The sequence below is a fragment of the Cottoperca gobio genome, chromosome 3, assembly GCF_900634415.1.
Source record: "Cottoperca gobio chromosome 3, fCotGob3.1, whole genome shotgun sequence".
NCBI classification, from domain to species: domain Eukaryota; kingdom Metazoa; phylum Chordata; class Actinopteri; order Perciformes; family Bovichtidae; genus Cottoperca; species Cottoperca gobio.
Window position 1 is genome coordinate 4,640,463 of NC_041357.1, and position 18,479 is coordinate 4,658,941.

Below are 18,479 nucleotides of genomic sequence, written 5' to 3' on the forward strand. Positions count from 1 at the left end.
ATTCATTGAACGTGTTGTTCTAATTCCTATTAGGCTGATATCCAAACTTTCTTGGACTGTCTTTAAGTGGTAAACCTACCATGTGAAATCCTGGAATCCTTGATAGAATTGGCTTATGCGCTATAGTCCTGGCTAATCAAAGTAGTCTCGCAAAGTAGGTTTCATTAAATGTCTAATATTTCCCAATTGAGCTAACTACTGCCATTATATGGAAAATGTGCGGTCTGTGGACAACAATTCCCACCGGGATGAGTTTAAACACATTCAGAAATCTGTGTTAGTCCTGCAAGCGAATTTACAGGTTCTATTAATGCCAAATCCTGAGGTAAGTGTGTTTCTAGTTAATGTTACTCTATTATATCATGGGCTGTGTTTAATTTGTTTTGCTACCTTGAACCAATTGTTGACAGCCTGGATTCATTGATTGAGTCCGTCTATCCATTGTAATCCTGGCTAACCATAGTAGTCCAACAAAGTAGACTATCTAAAGGGTCTAGTATACCCGATCCAACAATGAGTAGCATTACATTGAAGAGGCGGGGTTTATAGTCAACAAGCCAATCACATGTAACATCAATATGACTGTACACCCAATAAATGCACCACATGTGTTGTGAGTGTTTGACTAGGTGCAGTGTACTATTGTATGACGGTACCAGCATTCTTGCGCAGAGGCAATTTCATAGTCTATGAAGTTTTACTGAGACGTGATTATTGCTAGTTGAAAACTTTACCCAATACCCCGCCGGGATGACTTGAAACACAGTCAGCCTTGGCAATTTTTGTTAGTCTCCCAGGAGACTTTACATTCTGTATTCATGGCAAATTCAGTATTCATTGAACGTGTTGTTCTAATTCCTATTAGGCTGATATCCAAACTTTCTTGGACTGTCTTTAAGTGGTAAACCTACCATGTGAAATCCTGGAATCCTTGATAGAATTGGCTTATGCGCTATAGTCCTGGCTAATCAAAGTAGTCTCGCAAAGTAGGTTTCATTAAATGTCTAATATTTCCCAATTGAGCAACTACTGCCATTATATGGAAAATGTGCGGTCTGTGGACAACAATTCCCACCGGGATGAGTTTAAACACATTCAGAAAATCTGTGTTAGTCCTGCAAGCGAATTTACAGGTTCTATTAATGCCAAATCCTGAGGTAAGTGTGTTTCTAGTTAATGTTACTCTATGATATCATGGGCTGTGTTTAATTTGTTTTGCTACCTTGAACCAATTGTTGACAGCCTGGATTCATTGATTGAGTCCGTCTATCCATTGTAATCCTGGCTAACCATAGTAGTCCAACAAAGTAGACTATCTAAAGGGTCTAGTATACCCGATCCAACAATGAGTAGCATTACATTGAAGAGGCGGGGTTTATAGTCAACAAGCCAATCACATGTAACATCAATATGACTGTACACCCAATAAATGCACCACATGTGTTGTGAGTGTTTGACTAGGTGCAGTGTACTATTGTATGACGGTACCAGCATTCTTGCGCAGAGGCAATTTCATAGTCTATGAAGTTTTACTGAGACGTGATTATTGCTAGTTGAAAACTTTACCCAATACCCCGCCGGGATGACTTGAAACACAGTCAGCCTTGGCAATTTTTGTTAGTCTCCCAGGAGACTTTACATTCTGTATTCATGGCAAATTCAGTATTCATTGAACGTGTTGTTCTAATTCCTATTAGGCTGATATCCAAACTTTCTTGGACTGTCTTTAAGTGGTAAACCTACCATGTGAAATCCTGGAATCCTTGATAGAATTGGCTTATGCGCTATAGTCCTGGCTAATCAAAGTAGTCTCGCAAAGTAGGTTTCATTAAATGTCTAATATTTCCCAATTGAGCAACTACTGCCATTATATGGAAAATGTGCGGTCTGTGGACAACAATTCCCACCGGGATGAGTTTAAACACATTCAGAAAATCTGTGTTAGTCCTGCAAGCGAATTTACAGGTTCTATTAATGCCAAATCCTGAGGTAAGTGTGTTTCTAGTTAATGTTACTCTATGATATCATGGGCTGTGTTTAATTTGTTTTGCTACCTTGAACCAATTGTTGACAGCCTGGATTCATTGATTGAGTCCGTCTATCCATTGTAATCCTGGCTAACCATAGTAGTCCAACAAAGTAGACTATCTAAAGGGTCTAGTATACCCGATCCAACAATGAGTAGCATTACATTGAAGAGGCGGGGTTTATAGTCAACAAGCCAATCACATGTAACATCAATATGACTGTACACCCAATAAATGCACCACATGTGTTGTGAGTGTTTGACTAGGTGCAGTGTACTATTGTATGACGGTACCAGCATTCTTGCGCAGAGGCAATTTCATAGTCTATGAAGTTTTACTGAGACGTGATTATTGCTAGTTGAAAACTTTACCCAATACCCCGCCGGGATGACTTGAAACACAGTCAGCCTTGGCAATTTTTGTTAGTCTCCCAGGAGACTTTACATTCTGTATTCATGGCAAATTCAGTATTCATTGAACGTGTTGTTCTAATTCCTATTAGGCTGATATCCAAACTTTCTTGGACTGTCTTTAAGTGGTAAACCTACCATGTGAAATCCTGGAATCCTTGATAGAATTGGCTTATGCGCTATAGTCCTGGCTAATCAAAGTAGTCTCGCAAAGTAGGTTTCATTAAATGTCTAATATTTCCCAATTGAGCAACTACTGCCATTATATGGAAAATGTGCGGTCTGTGGACAACAATTCCCACCGGGATGAGTTTAAACACATTCAGAAATCTGTGTTAGTCCTGCAAGCGAATTTACAGGTTCTATTAATGCCAAATCCTGAGGTAAGTGTGTTTCTAGTTAATGTTACTCTATGATATCATGGGCTGTGTTTAATTTGTTTTGCTACCTTGAACCAATTGTTGACAGCCTGGATTCATTGATTGAGTCCGTCTATCCATTGTAATCCTGGCTAACCATAGTAGTCCAACAAAGTAGACTATCTAAAGGGTCTAGTATACCCGATCCAACAATGAGTAGCATTACATTGAAGAGGCGGGGTTTATAGTCAACAAGCCAATCACATGTAACATCAATATGACTGTACACCCAATAAATGCACCACATGTGTTGTGAGTGTTTGACTAGGTGCAGTGTACTATTGTATGACGGTACCAGCATTCTTGCGCAGAGGCAATTTCATAGTCTATGAAGTTTTACTGAGACGTGATTATTGCTAGTTGAAAACTTTACCCAATACCCCGCCGGGATGACTTGAAACACAGTCAGCCTTGGCAATTTTTGTTAGTCTCCCAGGAGACTTTACATTCTGTATTCATGGCAAATTCAGTATTCATTGAACGTGTTGTTCTAATTCCTATTAGGCTGATATCCAAACTTTCTTGGACTGTCTTTAAGTGGTAAACCTACCATGTGAAATCCTGGAATCCTTGATAGAATTGGCTTATGCGCTATAGTCCTGGCTAATCAAAGTAGTCTCGCAAAGTAGGTTTCATTAAATGTCTAATATTTCCCAATTGAGCAACTACTGCCATTATATGGAAAATGTGCGGTCTGTGGACAACAATTCCCACCGGGATGAGTTTAAACACATTCAGAAATCTGTGTTAGTCCTGCAAGCGAATTTACAGGTTCTATTAATGCCAAATCCTGAGGTAAGTGTGTTTCTAGTTAATGTTACTCTATTATATCATGGGCTGTGTTTAATTTGTTTTGCTACCTTGAACCAATTGTTGACAGCCTGGATTCATTGATTGAGTCCGTCTATCCATTGTAATCCTGGCTAACCATAGTAGTCCAACAAAGTAGACTATCTAAAGGGTCTAGTATACCCGATCCAACAATGAGTAGCATTACATTGAAGAGGCGGGGTTTATAGTCAACAAGCCAATCACATGTAACATCAATATGACTGTACACCCAATAAATGCACCACATGTGTTGTGAGTGTTTGACTAGGTGCAGTGTACTATTGTATGACGGTACCAGCATTCTTGCGCAGAGGCAATTTCATAGTCTATGAAGTTTTACTGAGACGTGATTATTGCTAGTTGAAAACTTTACCCAATACCCCGCCGGGATGACTTGAAACACAGTCAGCCTTGGCAATTTTTGTTAGTCTCCCAGGAGACTTTACATTCTGTATTCATGGCAAATTCAGTATTCATTGAACGTGTTGTTCTAATTCCTATTAGGCTGATATCCAAACTTTCTTGGACTGTCTTTAAGTGGTAAACCTACCATGTGAAATCCTGGAATCCTTGATAGAATTGGCTTATGCGCTATAGTCCTGGCTAATCAAAGTAGTCTCGCAAAGTAGGTTTCATTAAATGTCTAATATTTCCCAATTGAGCAACTACTGCCATTATATGGAAAATGTGCGGTCTGTGGACAACAATTCCCACCGGGATGAGTTTAAACACATTCAGAAAATCTGTGTTAGTCCTGCAAGCGAATTTACAGGTTCTATTAATGCCAAATCCTGAGGTAAGTGTGTTTCTAGTTAATGTTACTCTATGATATCATGGGCTGTGTTTAATTTGTTTTGCTACCTTGAACCAATTGTTGACAGCCTGGATTCATTGATTGAGTCCGTCTATCCATTGTAATCCTGGCTAACCATAGTAGTCCAACAAAGTAGACTATCTAAAGGGTCTAGTATACCCGATCCAACAATGAGTAGCATTACATTGAAGAGGCGGGGTTTATAGTCAACAAGCCAATCACATGTAACATCAATATGACTGTACACCCAATAAATGCACCACATGTGTTGTGAGTGTTTGACTAGGTGCAGTGTACTATTGTATGACGGTACCAGCATTCTTGCGCAGAGGCAATTTCATAGTCTATGAAGTTTTACTGAGACGTGATTATTGCTAGTTGAAAACTTTACCCAATACCCCGCCGGGATGACTTGAAACACAGTCAGCCTTGGCAATTTTTGTTAGTCTCCCAGGAGACTTTACATTCTGTATTCATGGCAAATTCAGTATTCATTGAACGTGTTGTTCTAATTCCTATTAGGCTGATATCCAAACTTTCTTGGACTGTCTTTAAGTGGTAAACCTACCATGTGAAATCCTGGAATCCTTGATAGAATTGGCTTATGCGCTATAGTCCTGGCTAATCAAAGTAGTCTCGCAAAGTAGGTTTCATTAAATGTCTAATATTTCCCAATTGAGCAACTACTGCCATTATATGGAAAATGTGCGGTCTGTGGACAACAATTCCCACCGGGATGAGTTTAAACACATTCAGAAAATCTGTGTTAGTCCTGCAAGCGAATTTACAGGTTCTATTAATGCCAAATCCTGAGGTAAGTGTGTTTCTAGTTAATGTTACTCTATGATATCATGGGCTGTGTTTAATTTGTTTTGCTACCTTGAACCAATTGTTGACAGCCTGGATTCATTGATTGAGTCCGTCTATCCATTGTAATCCTGGCTAACCATAGTAGTCCAACAAAGTAGACTATCTAAAGGGTCTAGTATACCCGATCCAACAATGAGTAGCATTACATTGAAGAGGCGGGGTTTATAGTCAACAAGCCAATCACATGTAACATCAATATGACTGTACACCCAATAAATGCACCACATGTGTTGTGAGTGTTTGACTAGGTGCAGTGTACTATTGTATGACGGTACCAGCATTCTTGCGCAGAGGCAATTTCATAGTCTATGAAGTTTTACTGAGACGTGATTATTGCTAGTTGAAAACTTTACCCAATACCCCGCCGGGATGACTTGAAACACAGTCAGCCTTGGCAATTTTTGTTAGTCTCCCAGGAGACTTTACATTCTGTATTCATGGCAAATTCAGTATTCATTGAACGTGTTGTTCTAATTCCTATTAGGCTGATATCCAAACTTTCTTGGACTGTCTTTAAGTGGTAAACCTACCATGTGAAATCCTGGAATCCTTGATAGAATTGGCTTATGCGCTATAGTCCTGGCTAATCAAAGTAGTCTCGCAAAGTAGGTTTCATTAAATGTCTAATATTTCCCAATTGAGCAACTACTGCCATTATATGGAAAATGTGCGGTCTGTGGACAACAATTCCCACCGGGATGAGTTTAAACACATTCAGAAAATCTGTGTTAGTCCTGCAAGCGAATTTACAGGTTCTATTAATGCCAAATCCTGAGGTAAGTGTGTTTCTAGTTAATGTTACTCTATTATATCATGGGCTGTGTTTAATTTGTTTTGCTACCTTGAACCAATTGTTGACAGCCTGGATTCATTGATTGAGTCCGTCTATCCATTGTAATCCTGGCTAACCATAGTAGTCCAACAAAGTAGACTATCTAAAGGGTCTAGTATACCCGATCCAACAATGAGTAGCATTACATTGAAGAGGCGGGGTTTATAGTCAACAAGCCAATCACATGTAACATCAATATGACTGTACACCCAATAAATGCACCACATGTGTTGTGAGTGTTTGACTAGGTGCAGTGTACTATTGTATGACGGTACCAGCATTCTTGCGCAGAGGCAATTTCATAGTCTATGAAGTTTTACTGAGACGTGATTATTGCTAGTTGAAAACTTTACCCAATACCCCGCCGGGATGACTTGAAACACAGTCAGCCTTGGCAATTTTTGTTAGTCTCCCAGGAGACTTTACATTCTGTATTCATGGCAAATTCAGTATTCATTGAACGTGTTGTTCTAATTCCTATTAGGCTGATATCCAAACTTTCTTGGACTGTCTTTAAGTGGTAAACCTACCATGTGAAATCCTGGAATCCTTGATAGAATTGGCTTATGCGCTATAGTCCTGGCTAATCAAAGTAGTCTCGCAAAGTAGGTTTCATTAAATGTCTAATATTTCCCAATTGAGCAACTACTGCCATTATATGGAAAATGTGCGGTCTGTGGACAACAATTCCCACCGGGATGAGTTTAAACACATTCAGAAAATCTGTGTTAGTCCTGCAAGCGAATTTACAGGTTCTATTAATGCCAAATCCTGAGGTAAGTGTGTTTCTAGTTAATGTTACTCTATGATATCATGGGCTGTGTTTAATTTGTTTTGCTACCTTGAACCAATTGTTGACAGCCTGGATTCATTGATTGAGTCCGTCTATCCATTGTAATCCTGGCTAACCATAGTAGTCCAACAAAGTAGACTATCTAAAGGGTCTAGTATACCCGATCCAACAATGAGTAGCATTACATTGAAGAGGCGGGGTTTATAGTCAACAAGCCAATCACATGTAACATCAATATGACTGTACACCCAATAAATGCACCACATGTGTTGTGAGTGTTTGACTAGGTGCAGTGTACTATTGTATGACGGTACCAGCATTCTTGCGCAGAGGCAATTTCATAGTCTATGAAGTTTTACTGAGACGTGATTATTGCTAGTTGAAAACTTTACCCAATACCCCGCCGGGATGACTTGAAACACAGTCAGCCTTGGCAATTTTTGTTAGTCTCCCAGGAGACTTTACATTCTGTATTCATGGCAAATTCAGTATTCATTGAACGTGTTGTTCTAATTCCTATTAGGCTGATATCCAAACTTTCTTGGACTGTCTTTAAGTGGTAAACCTACCATGTGAAATCCTGGAATCCTTGATAGAATTGGCTTATGCGCTATAGTCCTGGCTAATCAAAGTAGTCTCGCAAAGTAGGTTTCATTAAATGTCTAATATTTCCCAATTGAGCAACTACTGCCATTATATGGAAAATGTGCGGTCTGTGGACAACAATTCCCACCGGGATGAGTTTAAACACATTCAGAAAATCTGTGTTAGTCCTGCAAGCGAATTTACAGGTTCTATTAATGCCAAATCCTGAGGTAAGTGTGTTTCTAGTTAATGTTACTCTATGATATCATGGGCTGTGTTTAATTTGTTTTGCTACCTTGAACCAATTGTTGACAGCCTGGATTCATTGATTGAGTCCGTCTATCCATTGTAATCCTGGCTAACCATAGTAGTCCAACAAAGTAGACTATCTAAAGGGTCTAGTATACCCGATCCAACAATGAGTAGCATTACATTGAAGAGGCGGGGTTTATAGTCAACAAGCCAATCACATGTAACATCAATATGACTGTACACCCAATAAATGCACCACATGTGTTGTGAGTGTTTGACTAGGTGCAGTGTACTATTGTATGACGGTACCAGCATTCTTGCGCAGAGGCAATTTCATAGTCTATGAAGTTTTACTGAGACGTGATTATTGCTAGTTGAAAACTTTACCCAATACCCCGCCGGGATGACTTGAAACACAGTCAGCCTTGGCAATTTTTGTTAGTCTCCCAGGAGACTTTACATTCTGTATTCATGGCAAATTCAGTATTCATTGAACGTGTTGTTCTAATTCCTATTAGGCTGATATCCAAACTTTCTTGGACTGTCTTTAAGTGGTAAACCTACCATGTGAAATCCTGGAATCCTTGATAGAATTGGCTTATGCGCTATAGTCCTGGCTAATCAAAGTAGTCTCGCAAAGTAGGTTTCATTAAATGTCTAATATTTCCCAATTGAGCAACTACTGCCATTATATGGAAAATGTGCGGTCTGTGGACAACAATTCCCACCGGGATGAGTTTAAACACATTCAGAAAATCTGTGTTAGTCCTGCAAGCGAATTTACAGGTTCTATTAATGCCAAATCCTGAGGTAAGTGTGTTTCTAGTTAATGTTACTCTATGATATCATGGGCTGTGTTTAATTTGTTTTGCTACCTTGAACCAATTGTTGACAGCCTGGATTCATTGATTGAGTCCGTCTATCCATTGTAATCCTGGCTAACCATAGTAGTCCAACAAAGTAGACTATCTAAAGGGTCTAGTATACCCGATCCAACAATGAGTAGCATTACATTGAAGAGGCGGGGTTTATAGTCAACAAGCCAATCACATGTAACATCAATATGACTGTACACCCAATAAATGCACCACATGTGTTGTGAGTGTTTGACTAGGTGCAGTGTACTATTGTATGACGGTACCAGCATTCTTGCGCAGAGGCAATTTCATAGTCTATGAAGTTTTACTGAGACGTGATTATTGCTAGTTGAAAACTTTACCCAATACCCCGCCGGGATGACTTGAAACACAGTCAGCCTTGGCAATTTTTGTTAGTCTCCCAGGAGACTTTACATTCTGTATTCATGGCAAATTCAGTATTCATTGAACGTGTTGTTCTAATTCCTATTAGGCTGATATCCAAACTTTCTTGGACTGTCTTTAAGTGGTAAACCTACCATGTGAAATCCTGGAATCCTTGATAGAATTGGCTTATGCGCTATAGTCCTGGCTAATCAAAGTAGTCTCGCAAAGTAGGTTTCATTAAATGTCTAATATTTCCCAATTGAGCAACTACTGCCATTATATGGAAAATGTGCGGTCTGTGGACAACAATTCCCACCGGGATGAGTTTAAACACATTCAGAAAATCTGTGTTAGTCCTGCAAGCGAATTTACAGGTTCTATTAATGCCAAATCCTGAGGTAAGTGTGTTTCTAGTTAATGTTACTCTATGATATCATGGGCTGTGTTTAATTTGTTTTGCTACCTTGAACCAATTGTTGACAGCCTGGATTCATTGATTGAGTCCGTCTATCCATTGTAATCCTGGCTAACCATAGTAGTCCAACAAAGTAGACTATCTAAAGGGTCTAGTATACCCGATCCAACAATGAGTAGCATTACATTGAAGAGGCGGGGTTTATAGTCAACAAGCCAATCACATGTAACATCAATATGACTGTACACCCAATAAATGCACCACATGTGTTGTGAGTGTTTGACTAGGTGCAGTGTACTATTGTATGACGGTACCAGCATTCTTGCGCAGAGGCAATTTCATAGTCTATGAAGTTTTACTGAGACGTGATTATTGCTAGTTGAAAACTTTACCCAATACCCCGCCGGGATGACTTGAAACACAGTCAGCCTTGGCAATTTTTGTTAGTCTCCCAGGAGACTTTACATTCTGTATTCATGGCAAATTCAGTATTCATTGAACGTGTTGTTCTAATTCCTATTAGGCTGATATCCAAACTTTCTTGGACTGTCTTTAAGTGGTAAACCTACCATGTGAAATCCTGGAATCCTTGATAGAATTGGCTTATGCGCTATAGTCCTGGCTAATCAAAGTAGTCTCGCAAAGTAGGTTTCATTAAATGTCTAATATTTCCCAATTGAGCAACTACTGCCATTATATGGAAAATGTGCGGTCTGTGGACAACAATTCCCACCGGGATGAGTTTAAACACATTCAGAAATCTGTGTTAGTCCTGCAAGCGAATTTACAGGTTCTATTAATGCCAAATCCTGAGGTAAGTGTGTTTCTAGTTAATGTTACTCTATGATATCATGGGCTGTGTTTAATTTGTTTTGCTACCTTGAACCAATTGTTGACAGCCTGGATTCATTGATTGAGTCCGTCTATCCATTGTAATCCTGGCTAACCATAGTAGTCCAACAAAGTAGACTATCTAAAGGGTCTAGTATACCCGATCCAACAATGAGTAGCATTACATTGAAGAGGCGGGGTTTATAGTCAACAAGCCAATCACATGTAACATCAATATGACTGTACACCCAATAAATGCACCACATGTGTTGTGAGTGTTTGACTAGGTGCAGTGTACTATTGTATGACGGTACCAGCATTCTTGCGCAGAGGCAATTTCATAGTCTATGAAGTTTTACTGAGACGTGATTATTGCTAGTTGAAAACTTTACCCAATACCCCGCCGGGATGACTTGAAACACAGTCAGCCTTGGCAATTTTTGTTAGTCTCCCAGGAGACTTTACATTCTGTATTCATGGCAAATTCAGTATTCATTGAACGTGTTGTTCTAATTCCTATTAGGCTGATATCCAAACTTTCTTGGACTGTCTTTAAGTGGTAAACCTACCATGTGAAATCCTGGAATCCTTGATAGAATTGGCTTATGCGCTATAGTCCTGGCTAATCAAAGTAGTCTCGCAAAGTAGGTTTCATTAAATGTCTAATATTTCCCAATTGAGCAACTACTGCCATTATATGGAAAATGTGCGGTCTGTGGACAACAATTCCCACCGGGATGAGTTTAAACACATTCAGAAAATCTGTGTTAGTCCTGCAAGCGAATTTACAGGTTCTATTAATGCCAAATCCTGAGGTAAGTGTGTTTCTAGTTAATGTTACTCTATGATATCATGGGCTGTGTTTAATTTGTTTTGCTACCTTGAACCAATTGTTGACAGCCTGGATTCATTGATTGAGTCCGTCTATCCATTGTAATCCTGGCTAACCATAGTAGTCCAACAAAGTAGACTATCTAAAGGGTCTAGTATACCCGATCCAACAATGAGTAGCATTACATTGAAGAGGCGGGGTTTATAGTCAACAAGCCAATCACATGTAACATCAATATGACTGTACACCCAATAAATGCACCACATGTGTTGTGAGTGTTTGACTAGGTGCAGTGTACTATTGTATGACGGTACCAGCATTCTTGCGCAGAGGCAATTTCATAGTCTATGAAGTTTTACTGAGACGTGATTATTGCTAGTTGAAAACTTTACCCAATACCCCGCCGGGATGACTTGAAACACAGTCAGCCTTGGCAATTTTTGTTAGTCTCCCAGGAGACTTTACATTCTGTATTCATGGCAAATTCAGTATTCATTGAACGTGTTGTTCTAATTCCTATTAGGCTGATATCCAAACTTTCTTGGACTGTCTTTAAGTGGTAAACCTACCATGTGAAATCCTGGAATCCTTGATAGAATTGGCTTATGCGCTATAGTCCTGGCTAATCAAAGTAGTCTCGCAAAGTAGGTTTCATTAAATGTCTAATATTTCCCAATTGAGCAACTACTGCCATTATATGGAAAATGTGCGGTCTGTGGACAACAATTCCCACCGGGATGAGTTTAAACACATTCAGAAAATCTGTGTTAGTCCTGCAAGCGAATTTACAGGTTCTATTAATGCCAAATCCTGAGGTAAGTGTGTTTCTAGTTAATGTTACTCTATGATATCATGGGCTGTGTTTAATTTGTTTTGCTACCTTGAACCAATTGTTGACAGCCTGGATTCATTGATTGAGTCCGTCTATCCATTGTAATCCTGGCTAACCATAGTAGTCCAACAAAGTAGACTATCTAAAGGGTCTAGTATACCCGATCCAACAATGAGTAGCATTACATTGAAGAGGCGGGGTTTATAGTCAACAAGCCAATCACATGTAACATCAATATGACTGTACACCCAATAAATGCACCACATGTGTTGTGAGTGTTTGACTAGGTGCAGTGTACTATTGTATGACGGTACCAGCATTCTTGCGCAGAGGCAATTTCATAGTCTATGAAGTTTTACTGAGACGTGATTATTGCTAGTTGAAAACTTTACCCAATACCCCGCCGGGATGACTTGAAACACAGTCAGCCTTGGCAATTTTTGTTAGTCTCCCAGGAGACTTTACATTCTGTATTCATGGCAAATTCAGTATTCATTGAACGTGTTGTTCTAATTCCTATTAGGCTGATATCCAAACTTTCTTGGACTGTCTTTAAGTGGTAAACCTACCATGTGAAATCCTGGAATCCTTGATAGAATTGGCTTATGCGCTATAGTCCTGGCTAATCAAAGTAGTCTCGCAAAGTAGGTTTCATTAAATGTCTAATATTTCCCAATTGAGCAACTACTGCCAAAACTGAAACTGAAAACTGAAAAAAATCTGATTATCTCATTAAATCATCTACTAGTCCAGCCTTAGATGACAAAGATGACGGCTTTTGCAGGGGTGGTGTCCCTTTAAGTCAGCAATGTTGTATTTGAAGTATCTCTGAATCACTGCGAGGAATGGCTTTGTCAGTCCTTCATGGAGCCAACTGCACTAACAGCAATAATTCATCACCTGATGCTGTCAGGCAGAGAGAACACTTTTTTTTTTTTCAAATTAAAGTACAAACATGTTTATGTCAACAGTTGTATACTATTAAACCCATGAATGCTATACATACACAAATGGACTGGCTGATCTAGATACAATTTGATGTAGAACAAACTAAATGCAATATCTCATTTGTATCACAAGGAGAATGTGCACAGGACCAACTACACACTTACAATACTTTCTCACTTTGCGGCATCATCACTCAACCTGCCTGAAGGAAGCAGAACCAGCAGAAAAACCAGGAAGAAGCTGTTCTGTGATATTGTCCACTACATTCTGACTTAACATTGCCTGCATAAATGGAACATCAGGTTACATTGTTTATATTGCAAATTTGAATTACCATTTGAATATTGTCTACTGTACAGCGGGGAACGACGAGTATGTGAAAATGCAAATGAAAACTAGATTATTGCATTTTAAGTTTAATTACTATTAATAACACATACATATGTGGAACAACTATAATACTGTTGTGGAATTACATTTAAATGTATTTATTATATTATTATTAATTATAATAATAATAATAATACAAATTATTCTAATAAAGTTTTATATGGGTTTAAATAATCTTTGTTGTATATATGCTGGGAGCCAAAATCCACCTTTAATCAAATGTATCTGATTTAACGAAAGTTATCAGTGAACAGTGTTCATACACATTTTACATTTCCATTCCACACTTCTCCAGACTCATGTTTCCACTTCTCAGGAGAATTTAAGAGCATATCTGAGTACAGATAACCATATATAATATATAAAGATAATGTTTTATTATGTAAATAAATGCTTTTAAATCCAAATGTTAACATCTAAATTATATTCTGACTATGTATGCTACTAGGTTGGCCTGTAGCCGCTAATACCAATCAGTCAACACTAAATGGTGTATTGTGGTGTAGCCGAGGGGACATCATTACATTATTTATTAAAATAATAACAGAAATGAACGCCACACACGGCCAGTTCAACATGATTCATTCGAAGATGTAAACATTTGAAACTGTGTTGCTCTAAGTCACAAAAGAGCTCCACTCTGTTAACTTAAGCTGATCAACTCAATTCCCTCTAATTTGGCTTTGAGCCGTAAACTGTATTGCAGACAAAGCCAGTAGTTCTGAAGCACTGAGGTCAGAGGTGGAGATATTACACCACCCATGAAGTGCCTCACTTCAGCTACAGTCACTGCAGAAGGAGCCACTTTGACTACAACTGCTTCTCCAAGGTGAAGTATTTAAATATCTTAGATATTCACTTTAATTAGATATAAAACAGAGAAATCTCCATATTTGAGAGACTGAAGACAGCATGTTTAGACATGTTTGCATAAAAAAATTACTTCTACCATAACTCCATTTTCAAAATAGTTTGCGATCATTTTTCTGTTGATCACTTAGCGATGAGTCGACTATTCCTTTCCGCTCTTCTCACGGACACTAACACGGCTAACCCTAACCCATGCAGTCAATTCATTTATGTGGGTGGTACTGCCGTGATCCGCTGACATTAGCTTCAGTTTGTCAGCTTCCATCATCTCGCTCTGGCCCTCTCTCACTGGTCACGTTTGGCTACTGGCTGCCTGCTCCAAGCGGCATGAAAAACACTCTGCTTGTATGATCAATTTATTTAGAAAGAGTTGTATATTTTAGAAAACAGAAGAGGCGAATAGTCTGGAAACACAAATATTTCTCAATACTCTCTTTTCTTTATTACATACTTATCTAGAACTGGAAATTATGCAAAGTCAGTGGTGGAAAGTAACTAAATGCATTTACTGAGATACTGTACTTAAGTACAGTCTCTATGTACTTTACTTGAATATTTACATTTTGAGCTACTTTTTACCACTACTCCACAACATTTCAGAGGCAAGTATTGTACTTTTCACTGCACTACATGTATTTGTGGCTTTCGTTGCTTTGCAGATTCAGATTCATGATACAAAATATAATCAACAAATAATTTATGGCACCCACTCCACTTCCTAAATCATGCAGCCGGTAGAGAGAAGCTCATACTGGTCACAAAGTCAATGTAATAGGGTGGATTTTTTTCCCTTGACCACAAAAAGCGAAGCATTGTATGAATTTAAAGTAAACTTATTTTTAATTTGATGTATTTCCAAAAATGTCAACATCAAGGACCACGCTGGTTTCAAAACTGCCTCTGCTCGCTGAAACAACACCATGACACCACTAACAGGTTACTGACACATTAAAACAAGGACATGTTCCCTGTGTTACCCTAGTTTACTGATTACTCTCTGTAAATGTATTTTAACGGACGAACAATGACTGCCCAGAATGCAGGAAATAATTCCCAAAACAAGATATGAAAATGGGCAGCAGTTATATATAATATGTACAGTTGACAGCTAATTGAGCTTGCAGATGTTGCAGTCATCAGTGACAATGAGCAGTCCTGCTCACGACCAGCCTGTAAATCTCTGTCGTCACTGATAATAACATGGTGGACCTGCTGATGCCTTCCTGGTAATGTTTGGACTGATCTATGCACCTCAGCTATCCTAAAGGACTCACCAACAGAAGATTTCTACTCACCATTGCCTTAAAATGGTTCACAATGTGCCTTTGTACTTGTTAGTGTAATATTAATGTAACACTTTTACTTGACCGTTGTTAGTGATAAGTATGGCTAATATCACGTATCTTTGATTTTGTAGACATGAAAATGTAAATAAAAGTACAAATTTCCTTTGCATTTAATGTATTTGTTTTTTATGAATATTAATTTTTCTGTCCTTTAAATATGAAGTGCAGTGTGTTAAATGTGAGAGCAAGAAAATGGCAAGCTGTTGAATTTAGTTGTACTCAATGCAATTGATGCAATCAGTTGCCTCAAAGTTTTAAAGTTTTGAGTCACATGATTTTGAGTTTAATAAGTCAATGTGCTTGACTGATGAGTGATTACAAAGCACGAGAGACTCATACATGTGTACTATGTTGTTTATCCTGTACACACGACATCTATTGCACGTCTGTCCGTCCTGGGAGAGGGATCCCTCCTCAGTTGCTCTCCCTGAGGTTTCTTCCATTTTTCCCCCTGTACCGTAACTGTAACCTGTACAGTCTGTAAGACAAATGTATAATTTGTGATATTGGGCTATACAAATAAATGTTATTTTATTTTATTTGACATATTGAGTTTATTCAACATAAAAGAGTATGTTTGTGCACTTTTTTATTTTTTATTCTGTTAACTTAATCCCATGGGAGATGACTGCAAACTTTAAATTAACTAATTAAAACTTTAATTTAGCTGTAATCTATAGGTCCATGCAGTATGTAATCAAAATAGTTAAGCTCTGAAACATTTCACTTTTAATTTAACAAAAATTAAGGCAATCACTTGGGTTTCCAGTGTAACTCAGTTTTGTTTTAGAAGCAGTGAATCAGCTGCACGTCACAACTACCACCAACAGAGGGGAGTAGAACATTAAAGGTGTAACAAGCTGTTCAAAGCTAAATGTGAGCGTTAAATCCTCCGGTTTGTATATGTTGGCATTTTCCCCTTAAATATAACAAGAATGTGTCCTCACAGGACAATAAGTCAAAAATTGCAAACATGTATTACTATAATGGGAACATATTTGAATTGTGTCTCTCCTGATAGCTTGATCAACAAATTCCACATGAAACCCTGGATCTGTATTAGAATTCATGCACTTCTTACTTTCTATCTGTAGAAGCCGTTTTGCGTTCATGTTAGCATTTATTATTATATGTAATTGGACACAGGTAGAGGGAGCATACAGTTCTCACCAGTGAGCGACCCGAAAGAGCCAGTGAACAACCCGAACGCATCAGCGATAGATCAGTGACAGTGATCAATCAACAACCGAACCAGCTACTCACGCGGAACAGTGACAGACTACAACAGTGACAGTAATAGACCCAAACTACTATATTCTACAACCCAAACCCATCCATAACTACAACGGGAAGCTCCATCCGTGTAAGAACCCACACACCTACCTGTGTAGATGGCATAAGAACATTGGAACATTTGAAATTGGAAATTTGCCATTACACTATCTCTCTATTTTAACACTTAATGGAGCAAATAAAATTCATTAATTTTAACACTATTACACATAGAAACAAAATCTATGTTTATGGAACCCCCAAATAATAAATAAATAAAATAGACATTTTGAAATAAATAATAGTTGTAAATACATTGTGTTAAATTTAGAAATAAATTAACATCTCGTGAAATCATTGAAGAGTTTATTAAAACTCAATTCATTGCTACAAAATCATTAATTCATTTCCATTCATTGTTTCATTGTAGATATTTTAAAATGCATTCTTTCAAAAGTCAGTTTTTGTTTTATTCTGGCATTTTCTCCCTTGACATATACACTGCATCACTGCCTGACAGAAAGCCTTTTACTAAGAGGCAACTCAACTAAACAGTTCCTAGTATCTTTACCCAGGGAAGAGGAACAACTGGAGTCATGTTGACTGTGGAAACTCTACCCGGCAAAAGAGCCCCGATGAGGGAGGCGAAGTTGAGAGTAATAAAGAACTTTCTTTCTACAATGCTACATCAGTAAGTAACAAAACCTGTCTACTTATTAATACTACCGGATGTATCATAGCACTAAATTCGGGATTTCTAGAAATTAGATAAAATTATAATTCTATAAAATAGTTGATCACTGTCTACGTTACACAGTGTGTTTGGAAACAAATGCAGTGTGTCCCGGGTTAGAGTTTGTTGGTAGCTCTGAGGAAAACAAAAAATGGTCTGACGGTGGCAGCAACAATAATTCCATTTGGAAACGTTAAAGGGAAAAGTTAAGTTTCTGCTTTAATAACAAAAATGATGACGCATAACATGGAGCGGTGCCTGACAGAAAAAAACATTCACTAACTACCTCGACATAATAAAGAGCTGTAAAGGGGATATGGTGTGTGTCATTCCTGCCCGCAGAGCTACAGATGCTGAAGACGAGGCTCGGCATTGACGGTGGACTCAATACATTTAAAGGTAGTCATACGGTGGGCTGCACACTCTCCGGACAATATAATCAACTAGCGAAAGGAATCACAATTATTTTTTCATATTATTTAAAATATTGATACTGGTGTCACTTGTCCTCTAAATCAGGCTTTCTGTTTCTAAAACGGCATCATAACAGAGGGGGAAACTGTACAACAGGAGGCCCAGATGCTGTACATCTGTGGACACTGGAGAATTAAGGTCAGTGAATTTACCCTTCATGCATTTCTATATTATTTTACATGAGTGTTATGTAATAAGTGGATACTTTATTTGTACAATGGTCGCACATATATTTAAGTATTAGCTCATTTATAAACATGCCACGAGACCGTCATTCAAAATCTAGTTTTAAGAGCTTTATTATAAGTATTGTTATGTCGCGCTCACATGCTGGATATTCCTAATAAAGTTGTATTGAGTTAGATCGCGAGACTAATACATGGAGGACGGTTGGACTCACGAGCACTCTGAGGGAACATGTTCTAACGGAGGATTCCACGGTTGCTATGTTTGGTCTCC

At 38.4% G+C, this 18,479-nt stretch overlaps 15 non-coding genes across 15 annotated transcripts; all 15 read left to right on the forward strand.

Moving 5' to 3' along the window:
* Positions 1-660: 660 nt before the first annotated feature.
* LOC115006510 (U4 spliceosomal RNA) lies at positions 661-801 on the forward strand. Its single transcript, XR_003832062.1, has one exon. It is a non-coding gene; the product is annotated as a U4 spliceosomal RNA (small nuclear RNA).
* A 691-nt stretch (positions 802-1,492) lies between these two features.
* On the forward strand, positions 1,493-1,633 carry LOC115006512 (U4 spliceosomal RNA). The gene has a single exon (XR_003832063.1). It is a non-coding gene; the product is annotated as a U4 spliceosomal RNA (small nuclear RNA).
* Positions 1,634-2,324: 691 nt separating this feature from the next.
* On the forward strand, positions 2,325-2,465 carry LOC115006513 (U4 spliceosomal RNA). Its single transcript, XR_003832064.1, has one exon. It is a non-coding gene; the product is annotated as a U4 spliceosomal RNA (small nuclear RNA).
* Positions 2,466-3,155: 690 nt separating this feature from the next.
* On the forward strand, positions 3,156-3,296 carry LOC115006514 (U4 spliceosomal RNA). Its single transcript, XR_003832065.1, has one exon. It is a non-coding gene; the product is annotated as a U4 spliceosomal RNA (small nuclear RNA).
* A 690-nt stretch (positions 3,297-3,986) lies between these two features.
* LOC115006515 (U4 spliceosomal RNA) lies at positions 3,987-4,127 on the forward strand. The gene has a single exon (XR_003832066.1). It is a non-coding gene; the product is annotated as a U4 spliceosomal RNA (small nuclear RNA).
* A 691-nt stretch (positions 4,128-4,818) lies between these two features.
* On the forward strand, positions 4,819-4,959 carry LOC115006516 (U4 spliceosomal RNA). The gene has a single exon (XR_003832067.1). It is a non-coding gene; the product is annotated as a U4 spliceosomal RNA (small nuclear RNA).
* A 691-nt stretch (positions 4,960-5,650) lies between these two features.
* On the forward strand, positions 5,651-5,791 carry LOC115006518 (U4 spliceosomal RNA). The gene has a single exon (XR_003832068.1). It is a non-coding gene; the product is annotated as a U4 spliceosomal RNA (small nuclear RNA).
* Positions 5,792-6,482: 691 nt separating this feature from the next.
* Positions 6,483-6,623, forward strand: LOC115006519 (U4 spliceosomal RNA). The gene has a single exon (XR_003832069.1). It is a non-coding gene; the product is annotated as a U4 spliceosomal RNA (small nuclear RNA).
* A 691-nt stretch (positions 6,624-7,314) lies between these two features.
* On the forward strand, positions 7,315-7,455 carry LOC115006520 (U4 spliceosomal RNA). The gene has a single exon (XR_003832070.1). It is a non-coding gene; the product is annotated as a U4 spliceosomal RNA (small nuclear RNA).
* A 691-nt stretch (positions 7,456-8,146) lies between these two features.
* LOC115006521 (U4 spliceosomal RNA) lies at positions 8,147-8,287 on the forward strand. The gene has a single exon (XR_003832071.1). It is a non-coding gene; the product is annotated as a U4 spliceosomal RNA (small nuclear RNA).
* Positions 8,288-8,978: 691 nt separating this feature from the next.
* Positions 8,979-9,119, forward strand: LOC115006523 (U4 spliceosomal RNA). Its single transcript, XR_003832073.1, has one exon. It is a non-coding gene; the product is annotated as a U4 spliceosomal RNA (small nuclear RNA).
* A 691-nt stretch (positions 9,120-9,810) lies between these two features.
* LOC115006524 (U4 spliceosomal RNA) lies at positions 9,811-9,951 on the forward strand. Its single transcript, XR_003832074.1, has one exon. It is a non-coding gene; the product is annotated as a U4 spliceosomal RNA (small nuclear RNA).
* Positions 9,952-10,641: 690 nt separating this feature from the next.
* Positions 10,642-10,782, forward strand: LOC115006525 (U4 spliceosomal RNA). The gene has a single exon (XR_003832075.1). It is a non-coding gene; the product is annotated as a U4 spliceosomal RNA (small nuclear RNA).
* A 691-nt stretch (positions 10,783-11,473) lies between these two features.
* On the forward strand, positions 11,474-11,614 carry LOC115006526 (U4 spliceosomal RNA). The gene has a single exon (XR_003832076.1). It is a non-coding gene; the product is annotated as a U4 spliceosomal RNA (small nuclear RNA).
* Positions 11,615-12,305: 691 nt separating this feature from the next.
* On the forward strand, positions 12,306-12,446 carry LOC115006527 (U4 spliceosomal RNA). Its single transcript, XR_003832077.1, has one exon. It is a non-coding gene; the product is annotated as a U4 spliceosomal RNA (small nuclear RNA).
* The last annotated feature ends 6,033 nt before the right edge of the window (positions 12,447-18,479 follow it).